Raw genomic sequence first — 18,098 nt, 5'->3', positions numbered from 1 at the left:
TTCAATCTATAATAAACTTTAATAAATACAGTGCAGTGTATACCCAGAGATAGATGTGTTCTATTTCTGGGCATTTGAATGGCAGCAACTTCCTCTTTTAAAACAAAGAAGTTGACTTCTTTCCAAATACCCCATCATGCCAGTGCTACTGACCTCACATTGCCCTGAATTTTTGCTCCCTAGGTTGGGTCAGCCCACGCAATGAAGCATCTATGCAAACTGGGGCTGAGCCACGTGCCCCTGCTACTGATCCTTCTTACCTCTTTAGTCACAGGACCCAGCGGTGTGTATCTATTGTTTTGCTGCCCAATATCCACTCTTCTTTCTTCTGTTAGCCACATCCAGATTGTTCTTTGGGGAGTCACCCTTGTCCTAGACCATGTTGTTCAGAAAATGCAGATCTCACTTCCTGGTCAGGGTTGGGCCTATGTCTCCCATCTGGTCATCCTGTGTGGTTCATTTGTCTGGCATTGGTGATGCTTGAGAGATGAGTGTGAGATCCAAGATACCAATATGTTTGCTCTACATCATTTACTGGCATAACTGGGGAAGAGATAGCCTTTCTTCTGGTTGCTAAGAGAGCAGGACATAAGCCTAAAACTGTTGAGGACAATCTTACCACCGCAGGGGTGAGCTCACCGTGAAAGTCCTGAGTTAATCAGAACTGAGGATGGAGACATAGTCTTAATGAAACCGTGTGACAGTGTAGATCCAGCCATGACTTTGCCCAGGACTTCTGAGTTATGTGAACCAAAATTGTGTTTTTTCTCTTATGTCTCTTTGCAATGCATTTCTCTCACTTGAGTCAAGTCTTATTTGACGAAGAGAAGGATAATAAATCACAGAGGCATTCGAAGTGTATCCCAAGGATCCCAGAGTGAATCAAATGACTTCATTATTCATTTCAGAAAATAGACTCTGGAGAGGTATCTGCAATATCATTTTTCTTGAGCCCACAACAGACATTACTAATCAACCGATACAGTGAGCTCGGAGTGTTGGAAGGGGCCACATCGTGCACTCCAAGAAGATGGGGTGGTATATAAAATGAACCTATTCCAATTCTAGCTCCTTTTTGGTCAGGAAAAAAGAAAAAAAGAAGTATGCCTAGGGGATCAACTTGTCACTTGCTTGCACCAAGTATCAATACTGTCTGATCTCAGGGGCCATGGAAGACCCTACAGTATTCTCCCAAATCCTCAAATCCTCCTCTCCAAAATTCTACTCTGTGTTCTCTGACTCCTGAAATTTTCCATCAGAGCTTCAGTCTTTGTCTTTACATCTCCATGGTTGTTTATCATATATGCATAAAGCATTTACAAGAAACTTAATATCATAGTATCCTTTGGGGCAAAGGTCTGGAAAAATGGAATGAATGGTTGGCTCTTATTTTTTATTTTGTCGGTTCTGCAGGTTGGACTTTCCAAATAAACTTAAAATTGAAGCATAATAGGTTGAACTTTCTAACTTTATGCATGAGTTGTTTTCATTTTTAAAAAGGCAACTAGACAATCTGTTTTCTTTTTGGCATATCTTTGTATTAAAAAGCCTAATAAATATCATAGTATCTGCAGGCATAGCCCTGTGCCCATTCATTTATTCAACAAGTATTTGAGGCTCTACTTTACACTGGGCTTTGTACCAGGTCATAGGCAGAACCATGACCCCAGCAGACATTCTCTTCCATTCAAGTGTCCAGAGCTTCTCTAAGGAACTCACTCAGATTTTCTCTTATTTTTATCACAGTGCTGGGAGAATGGCTTTATTTTATAGATGAGGAGGGTATAAAGGTAGAGGTGCTAATTCCTTTGCCTCAGGTCTAGAGTATTAAGTGGAAGAGGCGCAATTTGAGCTGAGGTAGTGTGACTCCCGAGGCTGCAGATAACACCAGGACACAAACATGGCTCCCGATGTCTGGGAGAGAATGTCCAATTAATACCCATTACTGCATCAATGTTTTTAGGAAAAATGTACTTAACATTGTCTTTCAATCACTTGAGTTTGGCCAAAGGACGTGAGAACACATTTTTCCAGAGCGTAGGAAGTAAAGAGCAAGAAGCTAGCACTAAGGTGGCAGTGAGTGGAGGAAGAAGAGGAGGAGGAGAGGAAGGAGAGAGAGAAAGAGAAGGGGGTGGGAAGGGAGGAGGAGGGAGGTCACATCTCTGAAGGGAATGGTGACATCACCAACATCGGCGTAGCAGGTTTTTGGTGTTTGGTCCTTGGTGGTTGGCACTGAACACATTATATCATTTAGTTCTCGCCGCAGCTCTGGGTGGATCTCGAGCTCGTGTTCTTGCAGCTCGCTTCCTGCTCGACACGGTTTGTCCGGATTCATTTCTGTGGGGGACCCACCTATCAGGCCCCAAAATGAGGGTGTGAGGTTTCAGAGGGCTGGCAGCTAGAGAGTGGCGCAGCAGACCTGGACCTCCCTGGGGAGAACATCAATAACAAGAATACTTGCTTTTGAAACGTTAGTATTGCTTGGTAGTGACATTTCTGGGTATGAAGTTGTGGTGGGAGAGTAGCTTCTAACCAGGGAGCTTGATGGTGAACAGACGAGGACACCCATGCTCCAAGGCTTCCTGGACAGGCCCAGCCCCTAGAGGCTGAGAGCACAGCCTTTTTGTTTGTGGATTCCTGATTTAATGGTGGGTGTGAGTATATTTGTTTGGCTGTGAGATTATGTGAAACAGAATGGGTGTGTGTGTGTGTGTGTGTGTGTGTGTGTGACACCAGGGTAGAGTTTTAGAAAAATTATTCCGCAGGGAGGTATCAGTTCCCTCCAGAGTTGAGGGCTCTGTTGCTAAGCTATCTTTTAGCAGTGTGAGGAGCTGGACAACCTTTATTTAAACAGTTGTTGTTTCTCTTTTTTTTTTTTTTTTTAATTTTAAAGTTGTTGTTTCTCTTGACCCCAGGTTAGCCTTAGAAAAGTTCTTCTTCCACAATTATTTTGGAGTTACCAAGAGAAAATTCCAGGTATATCTAGGCCATCCTTAAAAAACCCAACCCTCCTTTGTGGTTATTACATTCAGATATGAGACTAAATGTGATGTCATTTAACTATTTAGTCTATCAAAAAGAAGTCTAGTGCCCACCACTATTATCTTAAGTGGGTTCCTGCAAAAATTAAGTTTTTATGTGTTCTAGCCGGCAATATACAATCTTTTAGTCTGAGGCACAAATTATAGCCCTGTATTAGTTATCTAGTACTATGTAACTAATAACTCTCAAAAACTTAAGAGGCTTAAAGCAGTAAACATTTATTATCCCAAAATTTCTGTCCAGCAATGGCTTAGCTGAGGATTCTGGCTCAGCAGTTCTGAAAGGCTCAGTTAAAACCTTGGCCAGAGCCTCAGTCCTCCCAAGGCTCAGCTGGGGGAGGATCTCCAACCAAGCTTATTTCTGTGACTATTGAGAGGCCTGAGAAGATCCGCTTCCCAGCTCACTTCTGTGGGCCTCTCAACAGGGCTGCCTTACAAAGGCAGCTGGCTTCCCTGAGCAAGTGATCCAAGAGAGGGGAAAGCCTCCAAGACAGAGGGCAAACATTTTATCCCCTGATCTCAGGAATGACACCCATGACTTCTGCTATGTTCTGTTCGTGAGAAGTGAGTTACTAGGTCCTGTCAAAATGGCTAAAATCCACTACGCAAGAAACAACAAGTGTTAGCAAGGATGTGGAGAAAGGAATCCTTGGGCACTGTTGGTGAGAACACAGTCTGGTGCAGCCATTGTGGAAAGTAGTTCAGAGCTTCCTCAGAAAGTTAAAAATAGAACTACCCTATGATCCAGCAGTCCCACTACTGGATATTTACCCAAAAAATACAAAAACACTAATTCAAAGAGATCCATGCACCCTATTTTATTGTAGCATTGTTTACAATAGCCAAATTATGGAAAGCAGCCCAAGCGTACATTGATTGATGAATGGATAAAGAAGATGTATGTGTATATATATATATATATATACACACACACACACACACACACACACACACACACACACACAATGGAATATTACTCAGCCATAAAAAGAATGAAATCTCACCATTTGCAACAACACAGATGGAGCTAGAGTATATTATGCTAAGTGAAATAAGTCAGTCAGAGAAAGACAAATACCATATGATTTCACTCATGAAGCAAAACAAATGAGCAAAGGAAAGAGAGAGAGAGAGAGAGAGAGAGAGAGAGAGAGAGAGACAAACCAAGAACCAGATTCTCAACTATAGAGAACAAACTGATGGTTACCAGAGGGGAGGTGGGTGAGGGGATGGGTTAACTAGGTGATGGGGACTAAGGAGTGCACTTGTGATGAGCACCGGGGAATGTATGGAGGTGTTGATTCACTATATCGTACACCTGAAACTAATATAACACTGTATATTAACTATACTGGAATTAAAAAAACCAAAGAAGTGGGTTACTAGTATCAGTCCACATTCAAGGAGAGGGATTGCACAAGGGTTGACTGCAGAAGGGTTCGCTGGGGGACTGTCTCAGAGGCTACCGACCACCAGTCCAACACAGAAACCTTCCTGTCTGTGGGTACTCCTGATCACTAAATACAAACAGACATTTAGGTTCCCTAAATGGGAGGTACATGTGAGAAGACCAATTTCTGAGAAATTTGCTTCTGAGAACACCAACAGCAGCTGAGCCAGTTCCATTAAATCAGCATTTATCAAGGCCTAATGTGTAGGATAGGCTCTGCTCTGTGTGAAGTTGTCTTCTGGTCTCCACTCACACAGAAAGTGCATGTCTCTTTAGGAAGGTAAGACAGATAGAAAATGAAATAATAGTATGAGTTCACATTAATATGCAGCACTTACACTGGTATAGAGAGACCACATGGGAACAGAGTCAGCCAACTTTCTGTAAAAGTAAAAGCCACATAGGATCTACTTTAGGCTTGTGGGCCACATATGGTCTCTGTTTCTCCTACTCCTTTTCATCCTCCTCCTCCTCCTTCTCCTGCTCCTCTTCCTCCTCCTTCTTCTCCTCCTATTTCTTCTTCTTTCTCTACTTCTTTGTCTTTTTGTATGATCTTTTAAAAATGTAAAAAGCATTCTTAGCTTGCTGGTCAAACAAACACAGGGCACAGCCCAGCTTTGGCTTATAGACTGTAGGGTACCAACACGGCCCTGTACCTCCTCTTTAACCATTTGTGAATGGTGTTTACCTCCCAATCCAACTCCAACAGATATTTTTATAGAATCCAATAAAATTTAATTACTAGGGGAAAAAAACCCAAAGGCATTGTGATGCTTAATTTTATGTAGTTGGAGGGTGTTTTTGTATGATATTAACATTCAATTTGGTGAACTTTCAGTAAAGCAGATTGCTCTCCATAATGTGGGTGGGCCTCATGCAATCAGTTGAAGTCCTGGCAGGAACAAAGATTGGCCTCTCCGAAAAAGCGGGAGTTCTCCACCAGACTACTGTGAACTAGAACTGCACCATTAGCTCTCCTGGGTCTGGAGCCTGCCAGCTTACACTACAGGTTTAGACTTGCCAAACTCCATAATCGCCTGAGCCAGTTTCTTATAATAAATCTCTTTCTATATGTGTGTACATGTCCTATTGGCTCTGTTTCTCTGGAGAACCCTGACTCACAGAGGCATGTAAAATTCAAATCCCCATTTTTTCATTAGATTTGAAGGCGTACGTTTTCTCGGTCACATTGTGGTAAAAATTTCCAAAGGCTTCCTCTTAATTTCTATACTTCTCTCATTGCAGACCAGTTCGAGGTTACGGTGTGCTACTCTCCTGCAGACCCCTCTGCACGTGGAGCTGCTCCAGGAGGTTGGATCGGCAGGAAAATCCCCATGTGTTGGTCAGCCAGACAAGCTCAGATTGAGCTATGCCTGCACGTCAGGTGCTCCTACGGGAGTACCCTGTCACTCTAGGTTCCGTATAGGAAGAACATACAAGTGTGTGTGTGTGTGTGTGTGTGTGTGTGTGTGTGTGTGTGTGGTGGGGGCAGTGGGAGGCTAGGGAACAAATGAGATAAGGTGAATCAGGTCAAACAGTGAGCTTTCTCTTCATTAGAAAGAGAGGAATTTGAGCTTAGCCCCAGAGGCCATGAGGGATCACTGTAGATTTTTCAGTAAGTTCATTACTGACATGACAAAAAAAAAAAATTGTTGCTTTAGGAATATTAATCTGGATTAATATTGGGAAGAATTGCTGGGTTGTTGGGATGCGTATTCTTGGGCAGTGGTTGGGTGGGTAGTGAGAGATGATGCTGGAAATATATGGGGAGGCCATATTATGAAGTTCAGGAATCATGGAAAGATTTTAAAATAGGAGTAGTCTTGGCCAGCTAAAATCTATGAAGGGAATTTTGCATGAATCCCGGCATAATGAAATGATGAGGGTGTGGATTAGAATGGCTATCAGGCCTCTATTCATGCTGCTTAGTTCAAGATTGGCTTAATAAATGATTCGATGGCTCTGGATGGTAACAAATGAATATGTCTTTGGACCTAGAAAATAGTTGAGTATCTGGTATCAGATCAGATTGCATATGAATAATAAGGCACACTTATATACGTGAACTATATACATAATAGTGTTTGGGGCTGGTTGTTCTTTTCTTCCAGTATAGGAAGAGGCCCCTTGCATAACCCTCTTCTGGGGTTTAGATCTATTACGCAAATGCCATTTGATAACTAGGCTTTGTCTCCTTGATCAACAGACTGTCTCCTAAATCAGTTAGAACTTATAGACTTTAAGATACAAGCAAGATGCTATAATTTAGTTATAATCTAGAAATTTGAGTTTATGTGCAAATGTTCGAAATACAAGATTATGATTGACTTACAATAATATAATTTAGAAAATTTGTTCTATTATTTGTGTTTGGGAAACCAGCCCCTTATTTTTCATAGAAGTCATTAAAAGGAGTTTCCTAGGGCTCTCTTTTCCAGATGGCTGGGAGTAAGTAACAGACATATACTCCAGCCTGTGTAGTACATTTCACTCTAGAGCAGAATTGCTCAGAGAAGGCCAACCCAATTCCTCCATCTCACTGGGACTGGTGGGAGGTGTCATTCTCTACTCTCTCCCAGAAGGGGAATGGTCCATCCGTCCTCTTTCTCCGCCTCGGAGTCTAAGGATGGCTGGACCGATGGAGCAGAGCCAGCTTCATCTGTGCACACTACGTGAGTTTATGTTCTCAGCAGAACAGCCAAACACAGTCTCCAGATCGGCATCAACAGCATCACTTGGGAACTTGTTAGAAATGCAGATTCCTGGACCCTAAATCTGACCAACTGTAGCAGAAACTCTGGGGGTGCAACCCAGCAATCTGTGTTTTAATAAGCCTTCCTGGTGAACTTAACGCATCTTCAAGTTTGTGAATCAGCGGGTTAGAAGAAAAACCTCATTCTGAGTTCCATTTTTTAACCCAGGGATTTAGTTTTAAACCGGATCAATGGATCTCTGAATTTGTTTTGGCAGGAAATAGAACAATACAATCATCATCAAGGAGTCAATTACAATGTCAAAGAGAGACTCTGAACAGATAATTGGATACAATAATGAGGGAATCAGCTCCCTGGGAATTCCTGCTCAAAGCTGTTTGGGGATATTTCCAACACAGAATTTTGCACGCCATACGGGAATACTCTGCACATTGAAAAAGGCTGCGAGTTTGATAAGCAATAATGCATTTACTTATCAACAAACACAATCTGTGGCTCCCCAAGCTCCCCGCAGTCAGCTGTAGCTGGTCAGCTCTGCCTGCTAAGGAAACCATGGAGAGTGTTGCCTGTAAGGGGAGGCACACTGGACACCTCACTACCTTGTTTGTTTCAGTTTGCTACAGACCACTCCTCCTTCCGCCTTCCTGTGTCATAGTTCCTTTGGGAACAAGCTATTAAAAATGAAATATTACCCAAATGCAAGGGCAGGGATAAAAAAATATATTTTTTTCTCCAGAAAATGTTATTGAGGCAGATTTTCCCAGGATCTAAGCTATTCTTTGGCCGCAAATTTACCTTTGGAAGGGTTTCCCCCGCACAAGAAGTAAACCAGCTGGGTGTACTTCACACAACAGACAGATTTTGACCAAGTTTGAAAGTCATACTTTTGTAAATCAAATAACATTTTAAATTTAGCAGAGAAATTGCCATTTAAAAGGAATTTCCTGGCAGATCTTTTGCCAAGAATATAATTATCTCATTAGTTATTTCTTACGACAAAATTTCCATATTGCAATAGAAGCTCAGAATTTTCAAGGAATCGGAAGATTTTTGTTATTAGTTCTTTGTGTGTGTGTGGTTTTTTTTTTTTGATTGACAGAGGCTTAATTAAAAGAAACACTCTTGTTTTCAATTTTTGTTGAAAAATCTTTCTAAAATGCTTAACATTGAGTTTTTAAAATCAGTGGGCAGTAGTTATAAATCAAAACTTTCTTGGTGATTAAAGATTTTGCAGCACATTTCTATCAGCTGGACAGTGTTAGAGTTGCTTTTGTGCTGACCATGAAAGGATACACTGAAAATTACTTATCTACTATTGGAATAAAACTTGTAGCTTGCTTTGTTTTTGGTTGGTGTTTTACTTAAATGTTCAGCAGCGAATGTTGGTTTACTCAGAAACTTTGCTCGTCAGGTCATGGCTGAAGTTTTCCTCTATCAGGTATACCTAATGAGAGTGTATCTATGATTGGAAAAACAAATACTTAGGAAATGAACTGAGGTAAAATACCTTTGGGTTTGACAAAGAATCATTCTCACTGGAAAGAAAATCGTTGTTTAAGCCAGCGGCCTTTGTTTTAACATTTTGTTGTTGTTTTTAAGATTAAATAAGAAAAGACTCACAAACAGGCCTTCATTCAAACCGGTGACTTGGGGCAGCTCTCTATAGGGAAATGGGACAGGAGGAAAAGCCAAGATTAGAGCCTTGTTCAGTAACCTACACTGGGATTAATTTAAATTCAGTGAAGTTTATACAGTTATTAGGATTATTATTAATCCCTAACTCTTGGTGTCACTGGAGATACAACGAGAAACAGGAGATGGCCTCCAGCCCTCAGAGAGCTCACAGGTGGGAAAGCTGTTGTATTTGGGTGGGGTGGGGTGGGGGTGGGGGTGGGTCCAATCAAGAGAAGAATAGTCTGGAAGCTCTAAACCTGTTTAGGTGGTGGAGGATGGGGATGCCATCCAGGAACACTAAGGAATGCCGATCCGTTCTATTTCACCACAAAAACTAAATCGATCTCTCAAGCAGAAAGCAGGACTACTTAAATCTCTATATGAACTGTAAAATTACAACGGTGAACTCCCAAGCCCGCAAAAATAACACCAAGTTGTTGAGCTCAGCAGGATGGACCATTCCCCCATTTTTCTGTTAATATTAATATACTAACTTGTTAATTCATTTTGTCATCTGCTAGCACTTGTCACCAGACAAGCAGTAACAGGTGCCGCAAGGCAAAGGAAAATGAAGACCTGAGAAAATTATTTTCATTAGCTTAGCTTAAAACTGCTCTTTGGGAAATGGTGATCTCTCAATTTCTGTAGCAGTTCGGACAGCTCCAGGGTTCTGTTGAAAGGATGGAGGGGCATCTGAGGTGGAGAAGGAGGGGGCCTTATGTCCAGAAGGATTTACTGTTACTGCAGTCCCAGCCAGGAAGTCCTTCCAGAAAGTACTCTGCTGCTCCTTGGGGCGGGGTAAGGATAGAAGTTCCTAAATGGTGAGAATATGCCTTGCTCAGCTTTGCACCGGCCCTTAGTACTTAATCCTGTTTCAGAAAGTCGCTGCTTAATAAGTAAACTGTTGAACGGCATCACAAGCTGGAATTTGGAACATATCTCCCTATAAAAACAATGTTATAATGGTTATTAGGTTTAAAGGAAATAGGGGTAAATTCATAATAAAAAGATACAATTGGATTAAATAGATCTTACGGGCTGATCTTGGAGGTCATCCTCCTATTTACTACATTATTTATACAGAGGGATGCTTTCTTACATCTTAAGATTCAATTAGCAAATATTTATCTCAAGACGATCATGTATCAAGCACCTGCTGGACAAGCTGGGTCTCAGTTTCCTCTTGAGTTAAATGGAAATAGAAACAATTCTTGGGGCGCCTGGGTGGCTCGGTCGGTTCAGCATCAGACTTGATCTCAGCTCAGGTCTTGACTTCAGGATTTTGATCTCAGAATTGTGAGTTGGAGCCTGTGTTGGGCTCAAAGCTGGGTTTAGAGCCTACTTCAAACAAACCAAAACAACTCTTAACCTCATAGGTTTGTTATGGAGACTAAATGAATTATAATTTGTAAAAGTGCTTTGAAGAGTGCCTAACTTACAGAAAGTACTAGCCATTCTTAGTATTACTGGTTTCTCGGTGATGGGTAGTAAGGAGGGCACGTATTGCATGGTGCACTGGGTGTTATACACAACTAATGAATCATCGAGCCTTACATCGGAAACCGGGGATGTACTGTATGGTGACTAACATAATATAATAAAAAATCATTTAAAAAAAAAAAAAAAGTATTACTGGTTTCTCCCACTATCTGAAAATAGAGTGTTCCTAGGAAATCTTCCAGAAGCTGAAATGTTGTAAAGCAAAGAAGCAATTACTATTAATTTATATGACGAATTTTTGAGTGTTCCCAGACTCCAAAAATACCTTCTAAGCTTTTGTGATACCTTAGGGCCCATCTTGCTAAGAGACGCACAGAATCAATGCAGATAAAGGCCAGATGCTCACAGCCACAGTTGGAAGCTCTGGCTGCTGATGGAGAGATGCGGAGTGTGGTTTCCGGGGAAGGAGCTTGGTGGAGCTGGGCTCACTGCTCGGGGCGCACCGCCTCTGTAACAGCCCGCTGCAAAACAAATGCTAAATGCTGTTTTTGCTTTTCATCTTTTTTCCTAAGAGTGAAAATCCTCTTTGGATTTCTTTTGGTTAGAGAAAAGAAATACAAGTGTAGGTTTTCATAAAAGCAAAGTAGCGTAGCACAAACTTTTGAAAAGCAGGGGATACCTGTACTGTACAGCAAGAGGACACAGACAGGGTCCCTTCCCCATGTGGAAATTGAAAGAAATTTCTATAACGGAACATCTTGGTAGCAGAGGCCTGTCTGTATTAGGAGAGTTTCTTGGTGTTCTGGTCTTTAAGGGACCAGCTGTTCTCTGCAGTTGGGGCTGGCCTGCCCTGTGAGCAGTTGGTATTTGTCTGTGTGGTTTGACTGGTAGGCAGAACCCTTTATGTTTTCCCCCGGGGCCGAAGGATGGCAGCGCAGAGAAGTGGCAGAGACCTGCTGGCTGTCTCTGGAAACTCTAACTAGTGGCCTTGCCTCCTGGGAATTTGCAACTCTACCCTCTGCATGTTTACTTGATGGCCAGGAAGGGCTGAGGCCCACAGAAGGGAGGGCTACAGGCCTGCACGCCTACTGTCAGAAGCTCCTAGCTTTGGGAACACGTGGGTCTCACACTGCCTGCATAAATTCCGCAAAGGCAAAATTTGGGAGTTTGATAGGAAGATTTTCTGCCCTGATCTGGAAGAAGCAAGCAGGAGGGAAAGTTTGACTTCTTCGTCAAAGTCTTGCAGTTAGCTTCTTCAATTATGAAGTTCCAGAATTGGTTTGGACATCCTAAAGCCAACATACCGGTTTCTGAAGCTGTCAGAGATTTGGGATGGAATTTTTACATGCTTCCTGCCACTAAGCCTTGCATTGCTCAAATTAGTCCCAAGTGGATTGAAGGGTGAAAGAACTACACTTTCATGCTGTTGAAAATCGTGGTGAAATGCAGCTTATTAATGCCCGAGTAACACCAAGGTGTACAGATCTGACAAGCTTAAGGGAAGCGATGACCAAGGTGAATAGGAGCTGGCTGTTGCAGAACAGAATGGAGGAATGTCCTCCACAACTCATGTTCATTTCACCATTTAGATGCTACTCTTGTCTTTTCTGACTTATTCTTCATAATTAGCCCCTCTGGTCTCAGGGAGTCGACTTCTGTTCATTTTGGTCAGGGTCTCCCTCAGTGCATATTCTTTACCTTTATTCATGGTAAAATAATTTCCATCCATTCATCAACTTCTATGTTTTCATTCTGAACTAATTTAACATGCTACCCATGAAGACTTGGCCATTATAGGGGGAAATAAAACAGGTATAAAACCATTTAACTGAGAGTATATACTTTCAGTTTTCAATCTTGGTAGAATTTGCAGGATTTCATTTTGTTAACTTTTCAGCTTAAGAGTTGGACAAAGATTTACTAACAGGGAACATATTTGTTTTGTCCTCTGCCCTCAGTTTCTTAAAAAGTAACTGTCAAGGGCAGGGGGCACCTGGGTGGCTGAGCCCATTAAGTGTCTGCCTTTGGCTCAGGTCGTGATCCCAAGGCCCTGGAATCCAGCCCCGCATTAGGCTCCGTGCTCAGTGGGGAGCCTGCTTCTCCCTCTTTTCCCCATTTGTGCTTTCTTTTTCACGCTCTCTCTCTCAAATAAATAAATAAATCTTTAAAAAAAAAAGTAACTGTCAAGGGGAAAGTTTATGAAAGTATCTCTATGTCAGTATTCACTATGGGGAGTACTGGGCATCTTGAAGAACTTCTGTTTTACTTTGTTACTGTCTTTAGATACCAAGCTTCACTTTAACTGGAACTGCAACTAAACATGGGACACAAAACTGGTTTTCATCAGCACAGAGAAGCTGTAGTAGCAGCAACCCAAGAACTGGATACTGCCTGTATCTTTTGAGTGATGGGGAGGGGGGTGCGGCCACCACCCAGTTGATGGGGACAGGTGGACTTCAGATAAGTTCTATTATTAGATCTTCACCAACTGACACTTGATATAGTGATCCTTCAGATTTAATATAAGGCTGGTGCTTGGATTTGCACACAGGATACAAGGAGCATCTACCTGCTGAGATCATGTTGTCTGTGTTCGTTCTGGTACAGTGTCGAACATCTCAAAAGGCTCTCGCTCTACAGTAGAACCTTGACGCTGCTATGGCTGCAGAGTATTCTTAGGCACCAGAGCAAGGGTCTCAGTAGAAAGAGAAGTAGAAGCATGGGGAACACTCCAGTAGATTCTCACATCTGGGGCAAGACCCACTGTTGGACAGGGACAGACCAGCTGTGCTGGTAAAAGTGACTTTGGGGCCTATTTGGGAAGTGCTAGAACTCTGTGACCCACTCACCCAAGCTGATGAAGGAAAAAGTACAGCTACTTGTCATCAAGATTGATGACCTTCACTGAATAAAGGCGACTTTACCTGCCGTGAGATGAAGTGATTGAGAAAGAGACTGAGGGGTTGCATTATGCCATGGGTTCACTGCACACTTGGGATCCGCACTCTGGTTCTGGCTTTGTGACACTGGTCTAATTGCTTCAGCTCTCTGGCCTCATTTTTCTCACTGTACAGTAAGGATACATCCATGAGATTACTGTAAAGTGAAATGATAAGAGGGCTCAGCCCAGTGCCTGGCACACGATACACACTCAAGAACTGTTAATGGTATCCTTTATCATGTTATTGGTATTTCAAGAATAATGAACAAACATGGAAAAGCAATTTTAAGAACAGAGAAGAAAAAATAGGTACATATACTCTATTAGGAGGTAAACCTGAGATGACTAACATCATACGTGGAATTCACTCATGATTTTGATTGGCACCTTAAAGGAAATGCTTACGGTAGTTTTACTTTCTTAAAAGATAGTTCCATACACCAAAGTCATTTTATTTTCAAGATCCTAAGGAAATGTGGAAATTAGAAAGGAAATAGCGTAGGAGTGTGACTGTATTACAGAACAAGTAGCAATGATTATAGGAATGCATTTGCCTTTTCGACTTCTCTAAGTAGATGAAGATTTTATGAGTACTAAGTGGAGAACTCAATATCCTTACTATTTAATTCTTTGGGCTAGAGAAAGATATTGTTATAATTAAGTTACATTTTTTCCCCACTGATACTACACTCATTTTTTTAAATTTTAAAGCTAGATGGCTAATTACCTTATATTTTATCTTAACTCTAGCATTTGCAAAATGCTTTAAAAATTGTTTTGAAGCACTTTTATGTTCTTTTAATAATTTGATCTTCAGAACAACATCGTAAGGTGGTCAGAGCAAGTATGGTGTCATTTTTTACATTCTTCAAATAAGGAACAGGAAATAAGTTTGAGGGACTCAGCTAAAGAGAGAGCGATAGGGAGAGCATATGCACGCTTGGGGAGGGAAAGGAGGGGCAGAGGGAGAGAGAGAATCATAAGCAGGCTCCATGCCCAGAGCAGAGTCCCCCATGTGGGGCTCGATCTCATGACCCTGAGGTCATGACCTGAGCTGAAATCGGGAGTTAGACGTTCAATCAACTGAGCCATCCAGGCATCCCTGAAACAAATAGTTTAAATTGATCTACCCAACAATTCCAGATGGAAGGCAGGGTATTTTTAAAATCCATTTTACTCCTTAATCTCAACCAATGGGTCTTCCCACTTAATCATACAAACTCATTATAGTTCTGTATAAATTATATTCCCCCCTTTTTAAAAATGGTATCTTAATCTTCAATCTGATTATGGCACCTGGATGCTATTCCTAATGAATAGTTTTTACCATTAAATTGAAGACAGACCTCAAAAGTGTCAAATTTACGGACTAGTTGGGTAGATAATATAAACTCCAACCTCACATTTGGGTGAAAACGGAAAACTTTAGTCATCCAAGAATATATAAACACAAAACGATTGAAAAATATACTTAAAATTTTTCATATAGACAAATGGTTTCACGTAGATAGGACTTGCATGCAGAAAGTTTGGGAAGTACCACATCAAAGGCCTGTTGGTTTGCGATGTTGTCATATGCTTCTTTTTGAGGAAACTTTCACTCTTCAGAGTCTGGTCATGCTTGGGAACCTGCTGGAGGACAGATACTCATCTGCTGGCTCCTAGTGGAGTCCCAGTGTTGCAGAGTTCTTGTCTCATAGAGTCAAACACAAAAGGGTGAAGTGAAGTGAAGTTTATTAAATAAAGACGAGAACAGAAAAGAAAGAAAAAAAGCCTCCCTAGAGTGAAAAGGCAACCCAAATGGGTTGTCAGAAGGGCTTTTATGATTGGTCTTTTATAGAAAACTGACCAGGGAAATTGGTAAATATCTTGTCTATAACATTTAAGACAAACAAGGTGGGTTTATAAATATCATGAAAATATCCTGCCTATATTTAGAACAAACAAGGTAGACTTGTAAATATCATGACAATATCCTGTCTGTATTTAGAAAAAACAAGGGGGATTTGTTATGTTCCCTTCTCTCTGGTTAATATCTCATCTACAACATTTCTCACATCTGGGATTTCTGTGAGCCTGGTTACATAGCCCCAGTGTGAGTCTAGTCAGGTATCCCCCTGTCTCTCCCCACCTAGTTTTGCCCGTCCCTTACTGAGCAGTTCCTGTGACTTTTAGTCATTCCTAGAGAGGACCCCACCCATAGGATCTGCTGAAACATACAGTGGGGGGAAAAGAACATGAAGGTAGCTGCCTTCTTAACCAAGGCAGACTGAAGAGAAACCCTTTAAAAAATAATCGTGTAAGTTTGACATGACATTCAGAAATCAAGGGTAATTTCTTTCTATTTTTATGTTACTTTGGAATACACTCTCACCCCTGGACCCCTTCCTGGCCTGGATCAGTTGAGTCACTTAAGTGATGGGAATCGAATGCTGTGGAAGCTGGAACAAATGTTTAAAAAAAAAATTGGGAAATCTTACTTAGGGCTTCCCTGATTAAGGCAAATAAAAAAAAAACCAGTCACCTCTTCAGCCCTTGGTAACTTCTGATTTATTGCTTGTGAACACCTGTAACTTTTATGGTCTGTAGCACTTTCTTTGAGGTCTGTTACCTTGCATTGTGTTATCACTGTTTTTATCTTTTTATGGACATGATTTGCTTTCTCAATTAAATTGAGGGAGAGGACACATTTTATAGTTGCATATCTCTTTGGGTTCTTATATATTTACCCTGGTAATCTACACTAAGGAGCTATTCAACACAATGGTGAGTGCTAACAATGAGTATAGATTCCCTGTCGGAGATTCTGATACTTTCTATCCCCCACGAAGGGAATGGAGGGTGCGTCACTTTGCTAGAGAGGCACTTATGACTTCACTAAGTTACATTGATGTCTACAAATACAGCCGAGTTGGAAAAAAAGGCTCAGAAATAATTTCGAGTTTAGGGGTGCCTGGGTGGCACAGTGGTTAAGCGTCTGCCTTCGGCTCAGGGCGTGATCCCAGCGTTATGGGATCGAGCCCCACATCAGGCTCCTCCGCTATGAGCCTGCTTCTTCCTCTCCCACTCCCCCTGCTTGTGTTCCCTCTCTCGCTGGCTGTCTCTATCTCTGTCGAATAAATAAATAAAATCTTAAAAAAAAAAAGAAATAATTTCGAGTTTAAATATCAAAGAGTTATGCCATTCCCCTGTTAGCAGTTCTAGTTAGATGAATCAATAATGTAACAGCCCAAACTGAGTTCAAGCAAGTGGGGATAGTTGAGTTTTTCCTTCCTCGTAGTTAGTTCACCATATTTTAGGAAGATAGTACAGGAATTAGATTCAGACTCTTTGCTGGGAGACAAGATAAATTGTTTAACATCAATATAGTTTTATTTGGAAGAAAACACAGAGACATCTTTTTACTCAAAGGACCAAGAGAGACACACAAGCTTCACTTTGTAGCTTACATAAATAGTATCTTAATTAATTCTCAAAACAAACCACATCGACCTGATAATCACGCACAGGAAGCTGCTTCAGCTCACGGCACTAATTACAGTACCTTAGGCAGCATCGTCCCTCTACCCCTCCACCTCCTGTTCCTTGTTCCTCTCTTAACTTTGGATTTACTTTCATCTTAGTGGGAGGGGCAGCTTGACTTGTGTCAGCGAAGGGTACCCTGGCAGCCAGGCACTCTGGGAAGCAGCAAGCGGGAAGATCCTGATGGAAATGGAGATGCTCCCTTCATGGGTTAACCATAGAATCAAGCATTTCTTCTCTTTTCTTTGCTCAGGCAAAGGGAGAGGTCTGGCTTCACTCTGTGTGTGTGTGTGTGTGTGTGTGTGTGTGTGTGTGTGTGTGAGAGAGAGAGATATCATCGGGATAGCAGCATAGACTGTTCCAGGAATTTCAAGAGAATATATAGCAATAAAGTGGAAAATAGAGGCAATTACTGTATTAGGATAGTGTGGGTCAACCTTTTCTTGAACTGTACAGATAATTTATATATTTTTCAGATAATTGCCTTTTTTTTGCCAAGGCAGTCTGTCTACTTAGCACCAATAACCTTAGCAAACTTAAGGAATGCCGTGAATGGGAACATTATCCCTCCCCGTGTTATGTGCATGATAGCATTTAAGGTTGGCTTGAGAATTTTAAGATATATTTGCATACTTCGTGGATCTCTAAAAACAACTACACTGTGCGTATAAACACAGCTTGTTATGAAGAACATCGGAATTTCTGCCTGCCCAAAATACCTCTGCTAGACCTCACGTCACCTTCGTTGGAAATTCCTTCCATTTGTAACTAGTCTGATCCCAGATACTCATTTGCCGAGTGAACTTCTATATTGTTTAAATTGCGCTAGACTTAATTTCCTCATTTGTAAATTGAGGGGTTGGATAAACTCTACTTTCTGTGGTCTGTTTTCCCAGGTTCCTTCCCCTCTCTCTCCCAAGGACTTAGTTTTACGTTTAGTGTTTAGTGTTTTCCTGTATTCAACTTGCAGGGTGTTATAGATAATTTTAATTATATTAGAATCAAAATGTCAAATTCTAATCTTAGAAAAACAGATTCTAATTGACCAAGACTGCCCTTAAGTACTTTCTTATCAAGGAATTGTTCCCTATGCAAATCTCTGATAACCTTTCTCTAAAAGGACTCAAAGAAGTTCTGAACCTCCACTTGACCTCCCCTTTCTGCTTTCAGACTTGACATCTTCATCACCCTCCCTGCTTCCACTAGTGGGCTAACGCCTACCAATAGTTGATACAGAGCTAACCTCAGTTTGATCAGGTCTGTCTTTCTTCTTTCTTTCTTTCTTTCTTTCTTTCTTTCTTTCTTTCTTTCTTTCT

The sequence above is a fragment of the Ursus maritimus genome, unplaced genomic scaffold (genome assembly GCF_017311325.1).
Source record: "Ursus maritimus isolate PB19 unplaced genomic scaffold, ASM1731132v1 scaffold_13, whole genome shotgun sequence".
NCBI classification, from domain to species: Eukaryota; Metazoa; Chordata; class Mammalia; order Carnivora; family Ursidae; genus Ursus; species Ursus maritimus.
This window is presented reverse-complemented; position numbering follows the sequence as displayed.